Source organism: Salvelinus fontinalis, chromosome 31 (genome assembly GCF_029448725.1).
Source record: "Salvelinus fontinalis isolate EN_2023a chromosome 31, ASM2944872v1, whole genome shotgun sequence".
In the NCBI taxonomy this organism is placed as follows: Eukaryota; Metazoa; Chordata; class Actinopteri; order Salmoniformes; family Salmonidae; genus Salvelinus; species Salvelinus fontinalis.
The window spans coordinates 34,896,438-34,912,097 of NC_074695.1; the positions used below are offsets into that span (position 1 = coordinate 34,896,438).

Consider the following 15,660-nt stretch of genomic DNA (forward strand, 5'->3'; position numbering starts at 1 on the left):
TGGTTTTTGCTCTGACATGCACTGTCAACTGTGGGATCTTACATAGACAGGTGTGTGCCTTTCCAAATCATGTCCAATCAATTGGATTTACCACAGGTGGAATCCAATCAAGTTGTAGAAACATCTCAAAGATGATCAATGGAAAAAGGATTCTTTGTCTTTTTTTTAAACATTTGCAAACATTTCAAAAACCTGTTTTCGCTTTGTCATTATGGGGTATTGTGTGTAGATTGATGAGGATTTTCTTTTTATCCATTTAAAAATAAGGCTGTAAAGTAACAACAAAATGTGGAAAAGCCAAGGGGTCTGAATACTTTCCAAATGCACTCTCTGGGAAAGCAATCATTTTTGCATTGGTCATGTTCTTGTTTTTCTCAAACATTAAGTCCTTTTGTGATGACTGCTCACACCAAGTGAGAGATTTATTGTGACCTAGGCCAGTGCATAATCTCAATTTTCTGCACCCAATTCTACAAGTAGGATAATGTCAAACACAATAGCAGAGGTGCATAAAGATGGTGGCCCCCATGCACTCTACACAAATTCCTTGTATTTTACAAAAATATAAACGCAACAAGCTAAAAATTAGGAATTTACTGAGTTACAGTTCATATAATGAAATCAGTCAATTGAAATAAAATAAATATTATGGATTTCACATGACTGGGCAGGGTGTAGCCATGGGTGGGCATAGGCTGACCCACTTGGGAGCCAGGCCCACCCACTGGGGAGCCAGAAACAGCCAGAGTTTTTCCCCACAAAGGGGCTTAATTACAAAACAGAAATACTTCTCAGTTTCATCAGCTGTCCGGGTGGCTGTTCTCAGACGATCTCGCAGGTGAAGAAGTCGGATGTGCAGGTCCTAGGCTGGCGTGGTTACACATGGTCTGCTGTTTTGAGGGCGGGTGGACGTACAGCAAAATTCTCTAAAACTAAGTTGGAGGCAGCTTATGGTAGAGAAATTAACATTCAATTCTCTGGAAACAGCTCTGGTGGACATTCCTGCAGTCAGCATGCCAGTTGCACGCTCCCTCAACTTGAGACATGTGGCATTGTATTGTGTGACAACTGCACATTTTAGAGTGGCCTTTTATTGTCCCCAGCACAAGGTGCACCTGCGTGATGATTCTGTTTAATCATCTTCTTGATATGCCACACCTGTCAGGTGAATGGATTATCTTGGCAAAGGACAACTGCAAACTAACAGATAAGTAAACAAATTTGTGCACAATCTGAGAGAAATAACCGTTTGTGCACATGGAAAAATTCTGTGATCTTTTATTTCAGCTCGTGAAACACTTTACATGTTCTGTTTATATTTTTGTTCAGTGTACATTGCTCTCCGTTACTTTTTTTTGTATGGTCATTAGCTGTATGGTCATTAGCAGATTACACATTATACAAATTTTAGCTTCAAGACAATTAGATTGTGCTTATTTATTGGCACATGGAACCGTATCACTCGCCGTAGTTTAAAAACTTAGTGGTGCTAAAACAATGATGTCATATCTGAATTCTGCCATCTTCATGCACGTTCACATTTATTTGGAATCACATTTCTTCAGGAATAAATAAATGTTGGCAAAATAGTCCAGCTAGGATATTAGTTTATTCGGGATGTTTTTCAGCGGCAGGGACTGGGAGACTGAAACGGTTGGCATAATTTAAACCCAGACATTAGGCTCTGGGAAACCCCCACCCCCCTGAAATAGTAGGGGTGAAGCAAGGTTATTTGCAATCTAGATAGTTCCATTTTACGAGTAAATTGGATTATTCTGGCTTTTTGGTATTTAGACGCTATCCTTTCAGCAGAAAACATCTTAAGGCTTGACACAGCCTGCCCTGCAGGTTGTTTCCACTGTAGTGTTGATTATCTTGGACTGGCACGAGGCTTTTACCCCCCCTCCCCGTGCTACATTGATAAGTGGTTCAGGAATACCTCTCTGCCTGATAAAGCTCTTATAGAGCACTGTGCTGTTCCTAGTGGATAACAACAAAGGATGTTCATACAGGCTGTGACATTGACAGCATATCACCGTTTGCGGCTTTGTGTCACCATCACACCACATGTAAGCATTCTTTCAAGCATTTCTCCTGAAATGCATTTGACTCATGCAGTCCTAGTATAATGATTGGGGTATTGGAATGGCACATTATGGAATACCTCCGCCACTTTGCCATACCTACAAAGTCAGGTATTGGCTAGGTTCTAAACCCTTCCCAGCAGGGTTCAATTAGACAATTACAGTATGTGGGGTAGCTAAGGGGTAATTAGCTGTTCTAGCTATCTAGCAGGCTGAGTGGAAGGGTGGGGACAAAGATTGCATGGCATGTGGCTACAGAGTAGGGCTGGGCGATATGGCCTAAAAATCATAGCAACTTTTTTTTATTTTATTTAACTTATGGGCGAATCACGATATATACTGTATCTCAATTTTAACGTTTTCTCTAAATAAGCTTTTTTGCGCAATTAACAGTCAATACACTGCATTTCAAACAATCAGGAAAATCTAATGAATTCAGGGTAAAATTATATACACTGAACAAAAATGTACTGAACAAAAATCTAAATGCAACATGCAACAATTTCAAAGATTTTACTGAGTTACAGTTCATAAGGAAATCAGTCAATTGAAATCAATTCATTAGTCCCTAATCTATGGATTTCACATGACTTGGCAGGGGCGCACATGTGTGCCAGGCCCACCACTGACAAATTCTCGAAAACAACGTTGAAGGCAGCTTATGGTAGAGAACAGAACATTCAATTATCTGCCAACAGCTACAGTATGGTGGACATTCCTGAAGTCAGTATGCCGATTGCATGCACCCTCAAAACTTGAGACGTGTGGCATTGTGTCGAGTGACAAAACTACACATTTTTGAGTGGCTTTTTATTGTCCCCAGCACAAGGTGCACCTGTGTAATGATCATGCTGTTAAATCAGCTTCTTGATATGCCACACCTGTCAGGTGGATGGATTATCTTGGCATATAAAAAATGCTCACTAACAGGGAGGTTAAAAAAAAAATTAAAAAAAATTGAAAGAAATAAGCTTTTTGTGCGTATGGAACATTTCTGGGATCTTTTATATAAAGAAGAAACGCACACACTGCTCGATGGTCTCACTATTTAATAAGCTTTACGTATTGGCCTCAAGGCCTTTGTCAGAGCTTATTTTGAGTTTTTTTAAATTAGCACCCTTATGTAGACATAGCTCCACCCACTTGCGTTCCATGCATCGAATGGGATTGAAGTCAAGGGAAAATAAGTAAGTGTTACCAAATATAACAAACCTAAGACACAACAAGGCAATTATCCAGGCAGACCAGTGGTTGCAGGAATAGACTCAATGCTAGAGCCATTGTTAAACTATAGACTTCATAAACAAGATCTCACTAATAATGGGATTAACAGAAGACTGTATTTTGGTCACATTAGATGTCGAGAGTCTATATAAGAGCACTCCCCATTCGGGGGGGGGGGGGGGGCTGGAAGCCCTAGCTCACTATTTGAGAGACCGAGATGCTAACAAGTCTCCACCAACAAACTGTATTCTAGAGCTGGCTGAATATGTTTTGACGTATAACTATTTCAGGTTTGATGATGAATACTACCTCCAAACGAATGGAACATCGATGAGCTCCACATTTGCGCCGAGCTATGCTAACCTTTATGTGGGTCTTTTTGAAGAATGTTTTGTTGACAATGAAAACGAAAATCAATTTTGAATAAAGTCCTGAAGTGGTATTGATATTTTGACAACATTTTTTGCATATGGGGAGGAACGGGAGAAGAGCTGTCAGACTTTATGGCATTACTCAATGACATTGACCTCAATCTCATATTCACTATTGAATGTGACACTAAATGTGTTCATTACCTCTATATGTGGATTGAGAAATCAAATGGAACCCTGTTAACAACACTGTATAGAAAAGAAATGGACAGAAATACTCTATTACAATGGGACAGCTTCCACCCTGAGGCATAAAAAAATAGGACTTCCAAGAAGCCAGTTTTTCAGACTGCGGCGTATGTCACTCCACAGAGGACTTTCTAGAAAAAGCAGCGGCGATGTGCAATAGGTTTCTAAGAAGAGGCTACTCTCCAAAATGTGTGGATGAAGCTCTTGATTTGGCATTGGACAAAACATGAGACAAACTGCTACAAAGAAGACCCACTAGAGCTAAAGATCACTCTAATGTTCACCACCACATACAGTACCGGACAAAAGTTTGGACAACCCTAACATTTCAAGGGCTTTTCTCTATTTTTACTATTTTCTACTTGTAGAATAATAGTGAAGACATCAAAATTATAAAATAACACATATGGAATCATGTCGTAACCAAAAAAAGTGTAAAACAATTCAAAATATATTTTCTATTTTAGATTCTCCCAAGTAGCTACCCTTTGCCTTGATGACAGTTTTGCACACATTGGCATTCTCATGAAGCTGGTGATTGGAATGCTTTTCCAACAGTCTTGAAAGAGTTACCACATATGTTGAGCACTTGTTGGCTGCTTTTCCTTCACTCTGCGGTCCAACTCATCCCAAACCATCTCAAATGGATTGAGGTCGGGTGATTGTGGAGGCCAGGTCATCTGATGCAGCACTCCATCACTCTCCTTCTTGGTCAAATAGCCCTTACACAGCCTGGAGGTGTGTTGGGTCATTGTCCTGTTGAAAACAAATTATAGTCCCACTAAGCCCAAACCAGATGGGATGGCGTATCGCTGTAGAATGCTGGGGTAGCCATGCTGGTTAAGTGTGCCTTGAACTCAAAATAAATCACTGACAGTGTCACCAGCAAAGCAACTCCACACCATCACACCTTCTCGTCCATGCTTCACGGTCAGTGAAGCACGCATGCGGAGATCATCCGTTCACCTACTCGGCGTCTCACAAAGACACGGCGGTTGGAACCAAAATTCTCACATTTGGACTCATCAGACCAAAATACCGATTTCCAACGGTCTAATGTCTATTGCTCGTGTTTCTTGGCCCAAGCAAGTCTCTTCTTCTCATTAGTGTCTTTTAGTAGGGGTTTCTATGCAGCAATTCAACCATGAAGGCCTGATTCACGCAGTCTCCTCTGAACAGGAGGAGGATGTGTCTGTTACTTCAACTCTGTAAAGCATTTATTTGGGCTGCAATTTCTGAGGCTGGTGAATCTAATGAACTTATCCTCTTCAGCAGAGGTAACTCTGGGTCTTCCTTTCCTGTGGCGGTCCTCATGAGAGCCAGTTTCATCATAGCGCTTGATCGTTTTTGCAACTGCACTTGAAGGAACTTTAAACGTTCTTGAAATTTTCTGGATTGACTGACCTTCATGTCTTAAAGTAATGATGGACTGTCGTTTCTCTTTGCTTATTTGAGCTGTTCTTGCCATAATATGGACATGGTCTTTATCACATAGGGCTATCTTCTGTATACCTTGTCACAACACAACAGATTGGCTCAAACGCATTAAGAAGGAAATAAATACCACAAATGAACTTTTAACAAGGCACACCTGTTAATTGAAATGCATTCAAGGTGACTACAGTAGTTCTTCCTTTAAAAGTTGTAGCATGGTGCTGCAGAATTCTATGGCATGTTATTTGAACAACTGTTACCATTAATGCTAGTTAGGGCTAGTTTGACCACCAGAGGGCATCTTTGAGAAGCATTTGATAACCTTCAATAATGGCTGTACTAGAGAATGCGGGCACGCGGGAGACCGGGATTCAATCCCTGACGGGGAGGAAGGAGTAGGCTGTCCTTGTAAATAGGAATTTGTCCTTAACTGATTCCATATTTGTTATTTCATATTTGTGATGTCTTAAACATTATTCTACAACGTAGAAAATATATAAAATAAATAAAAATCCTGAAATTAGTAGGTTTGTCCAAACTTTTGAATGGTACTTGCTTAATTAGTATTATGGTGTTTCTATTCCAAGAAAAACAAAAAACCCTCTGGGTTTCCGTTAGGATAGAATGAAAAATATGGAGCTGTACAACGTGATGGTCGGGAGTACAGTACTGGGCTATTTAGCTAAAGAATACCCGTGTCGTGCGGGCAGGGTACGTGGGAGACCGGGGTTCAATTCCCCGACGGGGAGGAAGGAGTAGGCTCTTCTTGTAAATACGAATTTGTTCTTAACTGACTTGCCTAATTAAATAAAGGTTACACTACGAGCATAACATTTCAACACCCTAATTTTCTAATTCTAGTCTAACCAATACCCAAATTCAGTGAACATAAAAATCTCATTGATTTATCAAGACCAGTCCCCATGGTTGTCTTAGGGCAGCGCGAAACGGTGCTAAAGTAGTTGTAGGCTATTGCTTCAAATCCTATTGCTTCTAACTTCAATATGCTCTTTAAATAAATAAGACCTACACCACTTTTAACAGCACATTACTCAACACTAGTGAGACTCATGTCACCTATGGTAGGCCTACAGTATATCGAAAAATATGAAGTGACTCTCTGCCAATAATTACATATAAAGGATTGGAGGATATTTCTGTAATTCAGTGATATTTATTCCCATAGTAATTTATTATGGATCCATAACTAAATAAACATCAGCATTTGAAAGAGTATTTTTATCATTATTTTATTCATGAAAACAAAGATGCCATTATCAGTTACATTGCTTTAGTTTGAACGTGCACACTGGCACTAAAAACAGAACAGTGGGAATGTTTCCATAGTCAGCGCCATTATTAGTGCAATGACCCTTAAAAAGTGTTGCCAGTGTGGCGGGGTAGGGGTCCACCCCGTCCCCCTTCCCCATGGGCTAGGTCGTTCTTCTGTGTGCGGCTCTGCGGCCCATCCCGTGCCCCCTGCCCTAGTGCCTTGAACCTCACACACTTTCAGTGGATACAGCTGGAGAACTGAAAGGCAGTCCCATTGTGGGCCACTCTGGAGCCATGACCAATATATTTTGTCCAGCTAATAACAGGGTTAATAATATCTGTGAGAATATCCAACGGGCTTTTATACAATTCTAAATGAATAATAATCACTTTGTTTAAAAAAATAACAATATTTGAGAGGATTTCCTTTTCAAATACCATAAAATGAGCGAGAAAAAGGCCATTCTTGAACATTGGGTGAGACATGTTTACTAATTTGTAAAATAAAGTCAGTTTGTTATTTAGAATTATTTATTTCTGTTTTTAGAGGGAGAAAAACCTAAAACCTACAGTCATCTCATGGGTCTCCCAGTTGAGGCCGGCACAGGTATTGAAAAAGCATCTATAGCAACACAGCTTGCACTGCTATGCAGTGTCTTACACCGTTACACCATTTGCATTACATTTAAGTCATTTAGCAGACGCTCTTATCCAGAGCGACTTACAAATACACCACTCAGGCGCTGTACGTGACCGGTCAGGAGTAGCCTTCAGTACTACAGTAAGAGCAAAATAATCCTAACAAAATCAAATACAAACCTTAGTGTAACAACAGTTTTAGTTAGTAATACTGAAGTCGTGCACAAACACAGTTTCTATTTAACTTTATGTCACCCATTCATTGTCAGTTAGAGACACAGTAGGACCCAAAAGCATAATCAGTGCTCTAACTCCCCCTTCCGCTGGTCTGGAGCAATGAAGTGGTGACGCAGGGTGCCGTACTAAACCACAAATGACCTCTAAATCCCGTGGCGTAAGCTCACAATTTTTAAAGGAGGAACCACTGTACCTCATGAAGCCGGTTGAGAGAATGCCAAGAGTGTGCAAAGCTGTCATCAAGACAAAGGCATTTTGAAGAATCTAAAATAGAAAATATATTTGGTTAGTTTAACACTTTTTTGGTTACTACATGATTCCATGTGTGTTATTTCATAGTTTTGATATATTCACTATTATTCAACAATGTAGAAAATAGTCAAAATAAAGAAAAACCCTGGAATGAATAGGTGTCCAAATTTTTGACTGGTACTGTATACTTTGAACTCGCGCAAAGTGGGAGATGCTGTCGAGCAACACTGCCATGTTATATCATCGGACCCAGCTTTTCCAGCTGAATTTAAGAATCCACCACTTATTGTATATAGGAGAGGTCGCAATTTACGCAATAAATTGGTCCATGCCAACTGCCAGCCACAAAAGAAAATCAGCCAGGCCCTTTTACGCCCTCTTCCGCATGGTAGCTATAGATGCAGAGGTTGTGCACAGTGCAACAATATGATGAAGTGTGAATATTTCGGCCAACCACATGAGGAAAACGGTTCCAAATAAATCACATTATTACGTGCTCCACCACCCATGTTATCTAAATTATTAAATGTCCATGTGGACTGTGATATGTAGGTAAAACCTCTCGTTTTCTCAAGCAGAGAATTAACTAACAAATGTTCAATCAGGAGAAATGACAGGGATTATCCAGTCGCAGTACATTTTAATGACCATTTCTACCTTCAGATTTTGTTGCATAGAGAAAGTTAAGATATCAGACAGGGGAGGTGATATAAATAATACTCTGAGCAAAAGAGAATGTTTTGGGATTTTCACCCTCCAGATATTATTTCCTAAAGGTCTTAATGATGAAATGCCTATGTATGTTATCTTGTAAATGTGAAAATGAATTAATGCCCCCATTTCAGATGACTCTGACGTTTTTCTTGCACTGTACCCAATGATTTATGAAAACTTGCTTGGTTGGTCGATGTCCTCATTGTGGTTTTACAGGTGTGTTTAATACGTTTTATGTACACACTTTATTAGAATATTTATGAAATGCACATTGTTCTATTTGGTAACATTTATTTCCCTCGACTCCAACCCCATTCGATGCATGGAACGGATGTGTGTGGAGCTATGTCTGCATAAGAGTGCAACTTTATTTTTTTACTCACAAAATCTCTGACGAAGGCTTTGAGGCCGATGCGTAATGCTTATTAAAGAGCAGTGATAATATCAAGAGCAGTGTGTGGGTTTCTTCTTTTTTCTCATCTTATTCAACTGTCACCATGCACCTGCAACAAAGATATCTCAGCTGTGCGAGTGCCTTTTTACTAATAAATATGTTGAAATGGAACCAAATTATCGGTTCCTGTCTAAGTCCTTTTTAAATAGGTTATATGGTCTACTACGGTATAGGTTGAATGTGATAGTCTGCCTATAACGAGCCTGAGTAAGCCTATAACTCCAAATTGGAAATAGTTAATGCAATGCATTTCTGTTGAATATGGAAAAATCCACCCACACTCAGCCCTGCCTCACCTACACAGCCAATCAGGAGCCGCTAGTGTGTTGCGGCCATTTCATGCTGCATACTAAACAGTACATGCTAAATAGTATGCAACGATGAGTAAATGGTATGCAGTTAAAGTCATAGTGCGCTGGTACTGTATGGGTATTTGGACACAGCTAATGTGATCTTTCTCATGACAGATAACTGGTTCTTCATATCCACCTTTCTGACTCTTTTTTGGGGTACTGGGGGAAAAGGCTGAACTTCTCTAGATTGCTTTTGTGTAGGGTTAACTACTGTATGCTTTGTTTGTGAAGGAAGTTTAATGCGTCAACACAAACTCATCTGCAAGGACTGCAGCTTTCTCGAGAGTAAGATCCTCCTTGGTACATCGGTCTAGTACTTCCCAAGTGGGCTTTTCTTCAAATGCTTTCATTCGAAGTCCACAGGTGTTTCTCAAAAAGCATACTACCATGCACGCAAATTGGAGCACAGAGGGTCGGAGTATGAGTCTAAATCAAAGTATGCAAAACGGAGCACGGAGGGCACTTTTCGAATGCGTACTCCATTTGTACATATTTTGAAGCATGCGTCGATGTAAGCTTCAATGGAAAGTATGCACAGAAATATGACACACACGTAAAAAGATTTATGCAATATTTCTTTAAATCAATGGCAGCCACTATTTGAGCTGAAGTGAGAGAAAATAAAACACCAACTTCGGAATGAAATGTTACCCATTCACATCTCATATGTTGCCTGACTACAATATTTGATCATGATACATGCTGTGTTCATTTTGGCATGTTTACCTGCTTACAATAACCACTAGTGTGCGTAGATTGCAAGTCCAAGTCAATAGGGCTAACTGGCTAGTTACTACTGTTAGCTAGCCAGATAGCCACGAAGAATAAATAGCTAGCCACCCGCGAAGAATTGTTGCATAACATTCGTTTTAGGTCATTTTTGCCTGTTAAACTGTCTGGTTAGCTAGATTATTACAATTCACATATAGCTAGCTGATAGTTATGAAATAAATAATTTGCTTTGTGTATATCATATCTATTGCCATTAGCCTGGCTGGAAGAATGTTCAATGAATGAGTAAGTTCATAGTATGTCCATAGGGCTAACTGGCTAGCTAGCCATGAAGAATGGGTAGCTAGCTACCCACAAATATTTACATCTACCTTAAATACCATTAGTTGTAGGTCATTTTTGCCTGTTTAACTAGCTGGCTAGTTAGATTATAACGATTCACATATACAGTGGCTTGCCAAAGTATTTACCCCCCCCTTGACATTTTTCCTATTTTCTTGCCTTACAACCTGGAATTAAAATAGATTTTGGGGGTTTTGTATCATTTGATTTACACAACATGCCTACAACTTTGAAGATGCAAAATATTTTTTGTGTGAACCTTGAGGGTGCATAACTATTTACCCCCCCCACCAAGTCAATACTTTGTAGAGCCACCTTTTGCAGCAATTACAGCTGCAACTCTCTTGGGGTATGTCTCTATAAGCTTGGCACATCTAGCCACTGGGATTTTTGGCCATTCTTCAAGGCAAAACTGCCCCAGCTCCATCAAGTTGGATGGGTTCCACTGGTGTACAGCAATCTTTAAGTCATTTCACAGATTCTCAATTGGATTGAGGTCTGGGCTTTGACTAGGGCATTCCAAGACATTTAAATGTTTCTCCTTAAACCACTCGAGTGTTGCTTTAGCAGTATGCTTTGGTTCATTGTCCTGCTGGAAGGTGAACCTCCGTCCCAGTCTCAAATCTCTGGAAGGCTGAAACAGGTTTCCCTCAAGAATGTCCCTGAACATCTTGGCATAGTTCTGTTATAATCTCCACCCGGCACAGCCAGAAGAGGACTGGCCACCCCTCATAGCCTGGTTCCTCTCTAGGTTTCTTCCTAGGTTTTGGCCTTTCTAGGGAGTTTTTCCTAGCCACCGTGCTTCTACACCTGCATTCTAGCTGTTTGGGGTTTTAGGCTGGGTTTCTGTACAGCACTTCGAGATATTATCTGATGTACGAAGGGCTATATAAAATAAAATTGATTGATTGATTGATTTAGCACCATCCATCATTCCTTCAATTCAGACCAGTTTCCCAGTCCCTTCCGATGAAAATCATCCCCACAGCATGATGCTGCCACCACCATGCTTCACTGTGGGGATGGTGTTCTCGGGGTGATGAGAGGTGTTGGGTTTGCGCCAGACATAGTGTTTCTTGATGGCCAAAAAGCTCAATTTTAGTCTCATCTGACCAGAGTACCCCTTCTTCCATATGTTTGGGGAGTCTCCCACATGCCTTTTGGCAAACACCAAACGTGTTATTTTTTTCCTTTAAGCAATGGCTTTTTTCTGGCCACTCTTTCGTAAAGCCCAGCTCTGTGGAGTGTACAGTTTAAAGTGGTCCTATGGACAGATACTCCAATCTCCGCTGTGGAGCTTTGCAGCTCCTTCAGGGTTATCTTTGGTCTCTTTGTTGCCTCTCTGATTAATGCCCTCCTTGCCTGTTCTGTGAGTGTTGGTGGGCAGCCCTCTCTTGGCAGGTTTGTTGTTGTGCCATATTCTTTAAATGTTTTAATAATGGATTTAATGGTGCTCCGTGGGATGTTCAAAGTTTCTGATATTTTTTTATAACCCAACCCTGATCTGTACTTCTCCACAACTTTGTTCCTGACCTGTTTGGAGAGCTCCTTGGTCTTCATGGTGCTGCTTGCTTGGTGGTGCCCCTTGCTTAGTGGTGTTGCAGACTCTGGGGTCTTTCAGAACAGGTGTGTATATACACTGAGATCATGTGACAGATCATGTGACACCTAGATTGCACACAGGTGGACTTTATTTAACTAATTATGTGACTTCTGAAGGTAATTGGTTGCACCAGATCTTATTTAGGGGCTTCATAGCAAAGAGGGTGAATACATATGCACGCACCACTTTTCCTTTTTTTATTTTTTTGAAACAAGTTATTTTTTTCATTTCACTTCACCAATTTGGACTATTTTGTGTAAGACCATTACATGAAATCCAAATAAAAATCTATTTAAATGACAGGTTGTAATGCAACAAAATAGGAAAAACGCCAAGGGGGTTGAATACTTTTGCAAGGCACTGTAGCTAGCTGATAATTATGAAGTAAAACGTTTGCTTTGTGTATATCTTGTTTCGGTTCAGTGAATGGGGAGGTGCAGCATGACATAATACAGTAGGGGGAGCGTGAGCGCTTCTCAAATGTAATGTTTTATGTGTTCTCCACACTCTCGTCCTCAAGAAAACGTCCTCGGAGAATGCACTTGGAGCATAAGTGTGGAGCACGGTAGTAGGCATGTTGAGAACCACCCCATCATTTTTTGTTAGTGTTTATGCAACTTTCCCTTGTTTCAGAGTGATTTGAGCGACAACAACAAACATGGGACACAAGATCCCAGACAAGCCCCCATTTTGTTACATTCCCCAATAAGAAACCAAAAAAACTTTGCTCCACAGAAAAAGGTAACTAACAAATGAGCCACTGACAACCGAAATGAAACAGGTGGGGTTTTAAAATGGGTTCTGAAAGGCATCCATGGAGGGCCTACTGAGTGTTCACCAAGAAACTCCAGTTGGGTCTTAAAATATGCCCATCATGGACACTAACTGGATTTCTCTGATATCAAACCAACTAAAAGAAGAAGAAAAACCACACCAACTTAGGATAGGTAGTGAAACCAAAATTGGGGAAAACAAATAAGGTAAAGGCTCTGTTAAACAACCTTAAACAGAGGTGTCACTCTTCCAACATCTCTTTTTCCAACTGAAGCAATGGGCCAGTGGCCCCTACATATTAGCTGTGCTAGCACAGGTGCAACGCATCCTCACCAACAAGGATGATTCCAATCAGCACGCCACACCCAAAGAGAAACAACTGCAAAAAATGCAATCAAGAGAAAAAACAAAGTCTCTAACAGTGTTTGTGTGCAACTTTCTGTGTTTGCTGTGAATGAATGACAAGGAAAGGAGCTGCGAGAGCATGCCAAAGTGTGAACTATGATAGAAGTTTTCAGGACAGGACTGGATGAAAATGAATTCCTATGTAGCAGTTTGGTGTGCTGTGCTGTAAATGTATTCATTGAACGCTGGCTCCAACATCACAGCACAGCGGGGAGTTTGAGTATCCCTGGATTCCCCAATTTCCCCAAAGCAGTCAAGTTGGGTCACAATGAAAGAGGCTCGAACCATTTCCCTGTATAAAGCTGCAGTGGACTGAATAGCCAAGCTTCAGAGGACCGACCGTGGCCAATGCCCTGGGAAACCTCCTCTTATTCTCCTTCAGTTGAAGGAGATATAGAGAGAACACTCACAGCTTGAACACAGACCAGTGGAGGTTCCTCAGAGGAGGAAGGGGAGGACCATCCTACTCAGTGAATTTCATGAAAATAAAAATATAGTAAAAAAAAAAAATGTAAGTTACCCTTTTTAGATTAAACTATACTAAATATATTCACGTCACCAAATAACTGATTTAAAACACACTTTGCAATGAAGGTCTACAGTAGCCTCAACAGCACTCTCTGGGGTAGCACCATTGTGTAGACAGAGGACAGCTTTTTTTCCGTCCTCCTCTGGGTACATTGGCTTCAATACAAAAACCTAGGAGGCTCATGGTTCTCGCCCCCTTCCATAGACTTACACAGTAAATATGACAACTTCCGGAGGATGTCCTCCAACCTAAATAAAATAGGGTGAGTAGTTGACAAAGAGAGAGAACGACAATAGTTGAACAGTTTTTAACAAATGAATGAATGCTATTTATGTTACCTAACTGGCTATTGCTATCCAACACTGGAACTCTTCCAAGTCAAGGTAAGCTTTTGGTTTTATACATTTATTGCCACCGGGGCCCGCCAGTGTAACTGCTAAACTGCTTGCTGTACACTGTACTGCACGATTGTAGCGGGTTTACTAACGCGTTAGTTCTAGTAGCTATGTTGACTATGACGTTAGCTAATATGATGACATTGACAATTATATAGGCTGTGTGTAGCGGTTAGTAGTTATGTGGTATGAAGGTCTTTTCGCCTTGTCACAGACTGCTGCTGTGTTGTGCACTGAAGTCCACAAGTGAAGGTGAGAGGAGGAGAGCGCATAGATGCGAGAAGGAATTATACAATGAGCAAAGTGATAACGCTGTTTGTATCAGGCTACTATGAAAGTGAACTGTGTGTGCGGGGTGATCAGGGGTGTAAGCAAACAGAATGAAATGGGGATAAACCTACCTGAATTTGTCCAATAGAAACTCTTGTTTGCAACTGTTTGGATTAATAATTACACCTTAGACCAGCTAGATGCAGGCAAGAGTGTGCAAGGTGGTATTTAATTTTGAGTATCATGTAGTGGCCTAAACATATTGATGTTACATTGAGCTGGATGAATGGAATATCATGCAACAAAACTGGTCATTTAAACACATAGTGCTATGAAGAGGGACACAAGAGAAAGAGTAGAAGAAGCCTTTAGGGGAGAACTTGCGCAAGAATGTATCAGTCCAAGTTAAAGCAGATTTATGTGGCACATAACATGTAAAAACCTGCCCAGAAAAAAACAACATAAAAGTCAACCGACAACGGCTGTAAATCAGGATGGTTTCATACTTTGACTAACAGTCACTCGTGAGGACAGGCATTGGCAAAAGGAACTGTGCATTTTCCATGACAAATTTACACGTATCGTTATAATGCACGATCAACAGCAATATAGGTGTTGTTCGAACATATCCATGCTACACCATGTTCAGAAAAAATACATAATTAATACAACATCCGAAGACTTCTGTGAATGTGAAACTCGCATACAACACGCAGTCTGTGCGAAAAGTCATATGCAGTATGACGACCGCATTACGTATAATCTAGACTTTAAAATGATCACACTGACATTTCAATATAGAACATGTATGTTAAATAATACTTACCTTCGTAGTAAAATAAAGTAAATCCAACGTAATGATGATTTGCATGTGGTGCTTCAATCAACTTTGGATAATAGCGAGCTCGCGCTCCCCCAGAGTTTAGCCTATAAATCACTTTGCCGGTTGTCAAGAGAATGACCCAAACGTTTGCATAATTTATACATCGGAAACAAATGAATACAACTCCTTGTCATGCAAACTGTCGAGAAAAACGGCGGTAATTAGGTTCAGCTTTTGGTTAGACAGAGCGATATACAGAATCATCACAGGTGAGGCCACCGTTGGTACCCACGTGATTAAATAATATACTGGTAAATATAAACTAATATTTAATGTATGTAGCTGGCAATACATTTCCCCCACCGCTGTGCAATGTGCATGCGCACGGGGTGTAGAAAGCAATATAGAAGCTTTCATTCAATTCCCAAAATCACATTGATCTGTCAAATTCGATATTTGATTTCTGCCAAATTTAATAGAATAGGTTAAATGAACCAAAACCCA

At 40.4% G+C, this 15,660-nt stretch overlaps 1 protein-coding gene across 4 annotated transcripts in view; it reads right to left on the reverse strand.

Annotated features, from left to right (window-relative positions):
* The window catches only part of LOC129830110 (neural cell adhesion molecule L1-like protein), a 133,559-nt gene extending 118,119 nt beyond the window's left edge, over window positions 1-15,440 (reverse strand). For all 4 annotated transcript variants that reach the window (XM_055892352.1, XM_055892355.1, XM_055892354.1 and 1 more), the window contains exon 1: window positions 15,160-15,440. The gene's annotated coding sequence lies outside the window, so the exon portion shown is untranslated. The remainder of the gene's footprint in view (window positions 1-15,159) is intronic.
* Between the last annotated feature and the right edge of the window lie 220 nt (window positions 15,441-15,660).